Source organism: Halichoerus grypus, chromosome 2 (genome assembly GCF_964656455.1).
Source record: "Halichoerus grypus chromosome 2, mHalGry1.hap1.1, whole genome shotgun sequence".
NCBI lineage: Eukaryota > Metazoa > Chordata > Mammalia > Carnivora > Phocidae > Halichoerus > Halichoerus grypus.
In genome coordinates, this window is record NC_135713.1 from 155,928,992 (window position 1) to 155,937,781 (window position 8,790).

Here is an 8,790-nt window from a genome sequence, read left to right on the forward strand (position 1 = left end):
TCTTTACGGGTTTCTCCATAGCCCTAACTTAAGGGTTAGGCAGCCTAAACAATTCCTTTCATTAACTGAAAGATTGATTCGGGCACGTCCGAAGATCTCAAACAGATTGCTGATCCATGCCAAGCAGTGGACATTATGGAGGAGCAAATGCACAGGGGCCCATTATAGCATAATTGATATATTCTAGTGGCCTGCTAGCCAAGGCAGTATAAAATGAGACAAGGAACGGTGATGGGGGTCTCCAGGGCACACATTCAGAGCAAGGGAGAGAAAGAGAAAGGGGACTCCTTGGGGAGCTTTTTTCTCTTTTAAATCTTGCTTTTGAAAAGTTTTTGCATGTGTATGAGTGTATGTCTTCCTTCTGATCATTCAAATCCATTTCTCTGTTCTTCTACTGCTTGTTTTTAGAAGCCAACTTTACATTACGTTTTTAATTCATTATTTCTTTACAGAGTAGCTTTTTTTAAAAAAAAAAAAAAAAACATTTTATTTATTTATTCATGAGAGAGAGAGGCAGAGGGAGAAGCAGGCTCCCGATGCGGGACTCGATCTCGAGACCCCGGGATCATGACCCGAGCTGAAGGCAGACGCCCAACCATCTGAGCCACCCAGGCGCCCTTACAGAGTAGCTTTTGACGCCTGCTGACGACAGGGATCTTACGTCGTTACGTCATCTGCCTTTCTTTTGCCCCAGTACCCGGCTGTAGTGGCTTGTGCACTCCTTCACCGGTATCTGCCGCTTGGCTATCCGCAGTTTCGCTTTCTTCGGTTTCGGTTCCCGCCCACCGGAAGCAGATGATCCTCCTCCTGACGAATCTGCAGACGGTCAATAGGAGCCTAACGCTACGTCAGGACGCCTGCGTCATTCTCCTGACGTCATCTCATCAGGAAGGCACCCTCCTGCGTCTTCCCGGGAAGCGGGGTGAGTACGGTCCAGTGAGATATTTTCAGAGCGACCACAGGCACGTGACTTTTATTACCGTCTTGTTCTGAGCGTTCTGTTTTATTACTGCTGTCGGTGATCTCTTACTGTGCCTGGTTTATAAAGCAGGTGCGTGTATACCGGTGTGTATGTGGAGGGGAAGACCTAGTCTGTGGGGGGCTGGGTGGTATCTGGGGTTTCCGGCGTCCCCTGGGCGGTCTCGGAACGTATTCCCCCGGGTAAGCGGGCACTGCTGTGTTATTTTTCTTAGTTCTTCCAATAGTTACCTATATAATGTAAATAAGATCTTTATGCCTTTTTTTAAAGTTTTTTTTAAAGATTTTATTATTTGAGAGTGAGAGAGAGCACAAGCAGGGGGAGGGGCAGAGGGAGAAGCAGGCCTCCCGCTGAGCAGGGAGCCCCCTGCGGGGCTCGATCTTAGGACGCTGGGATCATGACCTCAGCCGAATGCAGACTCTTAACTGATTGAGTCACCCAGGCGCCCCTGAAAGTTTTTATTGTAGTTCTGGTTAGTTCATATAGGGTGTTATATTACTTTCAGGTGTACAATATAGTGATTCAGCACATCCATGCATCAGCTGGTGCTCATCTAAACTTCTTACACCTTACCTGTTTTTATCAGCTGTAGGTGGGGGCGCTCCTTGTTCACTGCTCTATCCCGGTGTTTGACATTTATTAAACAAATGCTTGTTGCTAAATTGTATTTCTTCTCAGCTACAGTTCATACTCGTGGCCTTGCCTAGTGCTTTCCTTGATTATAATACCGTATTGTGTTTTTCTTTCCTATTTGTTACAAATTGTTTTCCTAGTTATTATTAACTCTTAATTTTTGGTAATTCCTGCTTCCCAGAAGTTTCAATGTTTTTATAGTCCAGTCATATTTATTAATTTCTTCCAAAGTTTCTTCTTTTAATTTTGTGCTTAGTTGCCCCGCACCTTGAGATCAGATGAGTACTCTGATATTTTTTTCTGGTTGTTTGAAGGTTTCCATATGACTCTACCACTTGCAGAATTTATTTAAAGTTACTCTTTGCCATCACAACTCTTAAATTTTCTACTGTTTTGTTATTTGAAAACTTATTCCTTGGTGATAGCTCTGATGAGAGTGTGGAGTGATCCATCTTCAAAATTCATTTTATATTTCCCAAAATATCTGTGACTAATTCAATTTCTGCACTAATAAAAAGAAAAAACCACATGGTTAGGATAAAATTGTGTGACAAATTATATAGAACATCAAACTAGCTTCATCTAGCAAAATTTTCGAATCTCCTGATAAAAACCTAAAACACAGGTTATATTGGACGTTAGCCCCAAAATGATTTTCAACATATGCTGTGAAGAGAGAATGAAAATAAACCAGAGTCCAAATTAACTCAGCAACCTTCACAGATGGTTTTAAGCTAATTAAATATTTTTCTTGAAAACTGAACTGAAGCTAAGAGGGTAATTAATAATTATACTCCTTGATCCTCTTACTATAGCTTTAATCAGCATTTGGTTTTAGTTATAACATGTCAGAGATGGGACTCAAATGACTCTTTTTTGAACCAAATATTTTAATTAGAGGAGTGTTCCATTTAGTGCTACCACTCATTATCACAAAATTGCCATATTTTAAAACATATCTCAAAATTTTCTTATAAAACTGCCTTAAGGGCTGGCAGTATGTTCCTTTTGCTGCCCTCAGGATACTTCGAGGGAAGATATACGTTCTGGCAACAGCCTAAAGAAATTTGGACTAAAGTTTCGGGAATGTGTTTGGGGGATCCACCTGATAAATAAAAAAATGAGACTATAGGGGCGCCTGGGTGGCTCAGTCGGTTAGGCGTCTGACTCTTGATGTCAGCTCAGGTCACGATCTCAGGGTCGTGAGTCAAGCCATGCATTGGGCTCTGTGCTGGGTGTGGGGCCTACTTAAAAAAATGAGACTACCGTTCTATCACTTACAGTATTGTGGTCGGCTTCAAGTAACATCAAAATCCACTTACAGTGGCTAAAGGAAATGGATTCCTTTTTTTCTGACGTATTAAGAAGTTCCAGGCTGCTGGCATGGATTTCAGCTGCTCCATGATGTCAGCGTTTGTATTGGCTGCAATTCTTTTGTTGGTCTTTTACTCAGGGACTGCTGCCCCAGGGTCACAGGATGGCTGGGCTATCTTCAGCATCACTCCTATGTTCGAGGCCGGAAGAAAGCATAAGAGCAAGGAGCTAAGCCAGCGTGTTCCTCATTTAACAGGAAAACCAGTGATTGCTCTGGTGTCGCTAGTCACACTGCCATCCCATCTGCAGGAATGCTGGGAAAGCAGGGGATAGGCTTGTCACAACTGAATCAGACCATTCGTGACCCATCCATAGCCTGGATAGGAACACGTTACCTTCCATAACAAAATAGGGAGTTCTGATGACAGGGATGAAATGCGAATGGGGCAGGCCACCAACTGTGTCCGCTGCAAATATGAATGGTGGTAGGTTGTCTATGCAGATAGTTCCAAAAAAGAATTGCAAAGTAAATGGCGGGGAACCTCTAGAATATTTGAAGAATGCATTGATTTGGTCATATGCGCTCTGGTACTGTGTTAAAAAACAGTAGTCCTGCCTTTGTTCATACTTTCCAATTGTTTAATTAGTATTTGGGTCTTTTTTTATTAAATTGCGTTATTCCTTAAGATAAGGACGCTATTTGTTTTTTATGCCACTGTGTATTTAGAATTCCATGTGGAATTCGTTTGTGGACACTAAGGACATGCTTATTTAATGATTAAATGGCAATCAATTGAATTTCGTGTTATTAAGTCCCTCAAGGATACAACATACTATGCTTGGGATCTTCCACATTTGTGGACACCTACTCATGTGGTATGATTGCTAGGGTAATCATCCCAAATTCTAGGATGTGCCAGGATGTTCTTAGCAATACGGTTTGGCTAAAAGGGTCCCTGGATCAATTATAAAACTTTGCAATTATAGAGACCTCAGAGATGCTCAAAAGCTAACTTTATTAGTGTTTTTCACCAAACAGTTTGCATCAAGAATGCAAAGCATAGTGGTTAGAGCCCTTGCACTTTATTGGAATAAGGTGATACTCAGTGTTCCTGCCTTTGACATATATTTGCACTGTGTTGTGCTCCTGAGTGTAAGTGACCCAGGGAGTGAAGCAGAGAAATGCATATGCTTACAGCCAGAAAAATGAAGCTCAAGGTTGGGTAGCATGACTGTGTGTGGGAGAAGTTCCTGAGTTGGGTTAATTACTGAGAAAAGAAACGAGCTGACTAGATAATAGACACAGGAGCAGGACCTACTTGTGCCGGAGACCCTCCCTTGGCAACAGTGAGGGATCGGAGAACGAAAGAAGTGGAAGGACCCCATGCTATAAACATCCAGAGAGTAGGTGACCAATTCAGGATTCTTTTCTTGCGAAGGATAAATAACCCAGCCTACTTTAGCGAAAACGCGAATCCGCTGACTCACATAACTGGTAAGACCGGGGTTCAGCTGGATGCAGGGGGGCCAACGTTGCCAGCAGCACCGATTCTCTTCATCTCTAACTTGGTTCTGTCTTCTTGGCTGTATTGGTTGTCTTTTCATGGATACCAGAGAGCTGTCGTAGATCCTGTGTCCCAGGGAGAGTCAGATAGCCTGCTCAGTCTTCCCTCTGGGTCATCTCAGCATGGACAGGACTACACACTCCTGCCCTGCACATAGACCAGCGGGGTCTCAGAGTGTGGGCCTCGGACCACCAGCATCAGTATCACCTGATACTGGGACTTGGAAGAAAGGAAATGCTTGGGCCCCACCCCAGACCTACAAAATCAGAAAATCTAGGGATGGGACCCTGTGTGTGCTTTCACAAACCCTCTGGGAATTTCTGGTGCAAATTAAAGTTTGAGGACCATTGGCTTCGGGAAACTGACTCCTCACTGGAGAAGGAGGCCTCATTTGAGGGAGAATATATTTTCGCAGCAATAAGGGCAGTTTAGCCAAAGGTCAAGTTAGATGAACTTCTAGAATCTATCAAATGCCAGAAAAAGAGAAGAAAAATAACTGTAAGAGAGATTGCTGTGTGCCGTCTGAACATGGCTATTTTGACCCTGAAAAAATGCAAATGCATTTTTGTTCCCTTAGCACACCCTCTGCAGTCCAGTAATAATGCATTGTAAACAGACCATATTAAAACAAACAGTTCTCTCTCGATCTTTTTTTTTTTTTTCAATATTTTCTCTAAATAGTTATTTGGTAATACACATTTTTCTGTTTTGTAGAGTCCCTAAATAGCAGAGGTCTCTGTTCGGAGGAGCCAACTCATGCCTCCTAGTGCCAGAATGTTCATGGAGTTTTCGTTTTACTAAATAAAGAGTTGGAGCTAAAGTCAGCCCTGTGGTGGTACTGGGCCCTCGACCCAGTAGGAAAAATAAGGAACTAACAGTCCCTATCCCTCCTCAAACCAGAGCTGGTCATGGACCAAACGGTGCCAAGGGGGAGTCACATTCTCTGGTTTTGTGTCTTTCCTCCTAGCCATCTATCTTCACAATGCCCAAAATTGGCATTTTGCCAAACATTGGACTCACGCTTTTAACATGGGGTGATGTTGCATTTGTTCTCACCGCACACCCCAACAAAATCCTCTAACATCAGACGTTTGCAGTGTAACACTTGCCTGGAAGGGTTAACCCTGGAAAAAGGGCCAGGGGTAACAGACACTAACAATTTTCTGATGCTGACAGTATTACTTGAAGTCAGAATTCGATCGGCAGCTTCCGTGATTCATTCTTCAGATTCATCCTTATGGTAGCCTCCACAATGTCCTTGTTGACCTCTCAGCTTTCTTTGTCTTGGAAGAGGGACCACAGGCTCCCTTATGGCCCCATGGCTTTTGCTTTCTCCACCGTGTGGACTCATGGTCTGGGAGATAGAAGGGACTTTGGCAATTGATCATTTATTTATTGGTTTCCTCTAAGGCAGGCTGTGTTTAAATGCCGGGTGCCGCTGAGCGTCCCCTGCCTCAAAGCGCCTCTCGGGACATTCTCTGCCATTGGAACTCTCCCAACTCTCCCACTCCTGCCATCCAGAAGCAGTACTCCCCAAGAGTTAGTCCAGTGTTTAGCATGCAGCCTCAGGAGACAGACTATAGATACTCAGATCTCTGCCACGTTGCCTGCAGGCTGGGCTCCTTGGGCAGGTAACTTAACCTCTCTGGTCTCCGTTGTAAAATGAGGATCATGATAACACAAGGGCGTGGTGGCGAGCGTAAAAGGAATGAGTAGACATAAAGGGTGCTGAGTGCTCAGTATAAGCATTAGCTGTTGTCTGGACTTCTCAGTGGTGCTTCGCTCCCTCTGCCTCACATCCTGAGTTATCAGGCTCCCCTGCTGGATGGAAAGGTTCATCTCAAGGGCAGGGGCTATATCTGATCATCCTTTAGTAGCTAAACCTCAGTGTAGTATCTTGAGCTTAAGAGGAGCTCAAGAAATGTGTTTTGAGTTAAATTGAAGCCCCCTTGCTCCCACCCTGAGCATATTTGGCAAATTCCAGAAAAACAGGCCTCCCTGCTCCTTTCTTTCACCTAAAAGTGAAGTTCTCCAACTTAATCTGCGGATGGATCCCTGCCAGGATTCTGATTCTCCAGATTCCTTTTGCAAAATCGTTCTCCGCACCACCAAAGCTGCTGGCTGCTCCCATGTCTTCCCCGTTCTCCTCCGGTCTTCTTGGGGTCCCCCAGCCAAGGCTGCCCGTAGGAACCCACCCCACCGACCAGTCCCTCAGCTGGGTCGTCTGATAAGATGTCCCCTGCCCCACCCGTGCCCATTATACCCAGGGCCTGTAACTCTGTCACCTAATGGTGGCATGTCAGGCCCTCGAGGAAACAGGTTGGACGAAGAGCTTTTGAGTTCTTCATGTCACGCTGTGTAAGCAGTACGGTCACCTTCTTCTGTCTCTTTTTATGACCTTCTGACCCCATCCATGCTTTGGAACCACTTTCTCATTCAGGAGAACATTCAAAGAACAAGCAGGAGAATGAACAGAGTGCCTGACCGCTCCCCGCCCCCACCGCCCAAGATCGCTCAGCTCCTGTGTGATTGTGGCCCAGGTCGCTGGCAGTGCTCTTGCCGGTGGGGAGACCAGGGGCCTGACTGCCTGGGCAGGAGAGCAGGAGTATGCCGCCCGCCGGAGACAGCAGTGTGCTGTGTAAGGGGAACAGAGGAAGCTGGAAGATCCACCAGGTGACCACTTTGATGTGTAAATGCTCATTACACATCAAATGCTTCCCTGCTGTGGGTCTGAGCAGTGGGAGGTATATTAGTTTCTCAGGGCTGCTCTCACAAGAGCCACCAACTGGGTGGGGGGCGGGGTGGCAGTTACAACAGCACAAATTCCTTCTCTCACAATTCTGGAGGCCCGAAGTCAAGATGTTGGCAGGGCCGTGCTCTCTCCATGGCTCCAGGGGAGAATCAGTTCCCTTCGTCTTAGCTTCTGGTGTCGCCGAAAATGTCCTCGGCATTCCTTGGCTTGTAGACACATCCCCTCTGTCTCTGTCTCCACCATCACATGGCGGCGTCTTCCTGCGACCAGTCACATTGGATCAGGGGCCCACCGTCCTTCAGCATGACCGCATCTTAACTAACGACATCTACAGCAACGCTATTTCCAAATAGTGCCGCATTCTGCAATGTTGAGGGTCGGGACTTCCACATATCTCTTTTTGGGGAAACATAATTCATCCCATCAACACAAGGGGAGATGTTTTGATGTAGCTGTATGATAGGTGTTTCCATATTCATTTGGATTGGATTTATATCTAAAATTGAGACTGTTGGTCCCACCTGAGTGGGTTATTCAAGGGGAAGGAAGTGAGATATGGAGCAGGTTTGGAGGTATCGATGGAGAAAGCATTAGCTTACTGCACCCACACCAAATCCAGTCCATGTCACAAACTAGATCCATCCCTACCCAAGCTTCTACTTTCAAATAGGGCCCACAGAAGCATAGAACCTTCCCACAGCTGGATTGAAAATCCTCTCTCTATTGTGATCTGTCGATCACTCTGTTCTCACCTTCATACATGGAGAGAAACCCGTCTTTCCAGGTCTCCATTTCTAGCAGGAGCTGCTTTCCAGGCAGAGGTCAAGACTGGTGTAAAAGGCAACAACTCATTTGAAACTAGAGTCTCTTGGAATTCAGAGGTCCAGCAGTAGAGGGAAGTAGAGTCAGGTGTGCTTGGGTGAAGGGTTTCAACAATATCCCCAGGAGTCGGCCTTTCTCCATCTGTTGACTCCGCTTTCCCCACCCAACCTCATTGGCTTCATTTTTAATCATTTCCTCCCCAAAGGACCAAACCATTGTCCTGACTTGTGCTACCATTGATTGGTTTTGCCTACTTTTGAAGTTTTATACTAAAATTGGAATGACACAGAGAAGATTGGCATGGCCCCTGCACAAGGATGACACGCAAATTCGTGAAGTTTAAATGAATGAAATCATGCCGTATATATTTAACGTCTACTTCTTTTGCCTACGTTATGTTGGTAGGAACCGTCCATTTTGTTACACGTGGTTGCAGTTTATTCGTTTTCAATGCTATTTGTCTGTGTTATGAATATATCACAATTCACAGTGCATCTGTGTCTTTTGCGATAGATGAACATTTTCAGTTTTTAACTATGACTGCCAGAAACTTCTGTATATGTTTTTTTTGAGCGGGCACATAAACACATGTATCCTAGGAAGAGAATTGCTAGGCAAGAGGATTTGCATGTACTCAGTGTTAGGAGATAATGCAAAAGCAGTGTTCCTACGTGATTGCGTGAATTTATGCTCGTCCCAGTGTCAGTCTTTTAAATATCACTACT

The 8,790-nt window shown here is 45.0% G+C and overlaps 1 non-coding gene across 1 annotated transcript; it reads left to right on the forward strand.

Annotated features, from left to right (window-relative positions):
* The first annotated feature begins 8,316 nt into the window (after nucleotides 1-8,316).
* Nucleotides 8,317-8,417, forward strand: LOC118519947 (U6 spliceosomal RNA). The gene has a single exon (XR_004909435.1). It is a non-coding gene; the product is annotated as a U6 spliceosomal RNA (small nuclear RNA).
* Nucleotides 8,418-8,790: the final 373 nt, after the last annotated feature.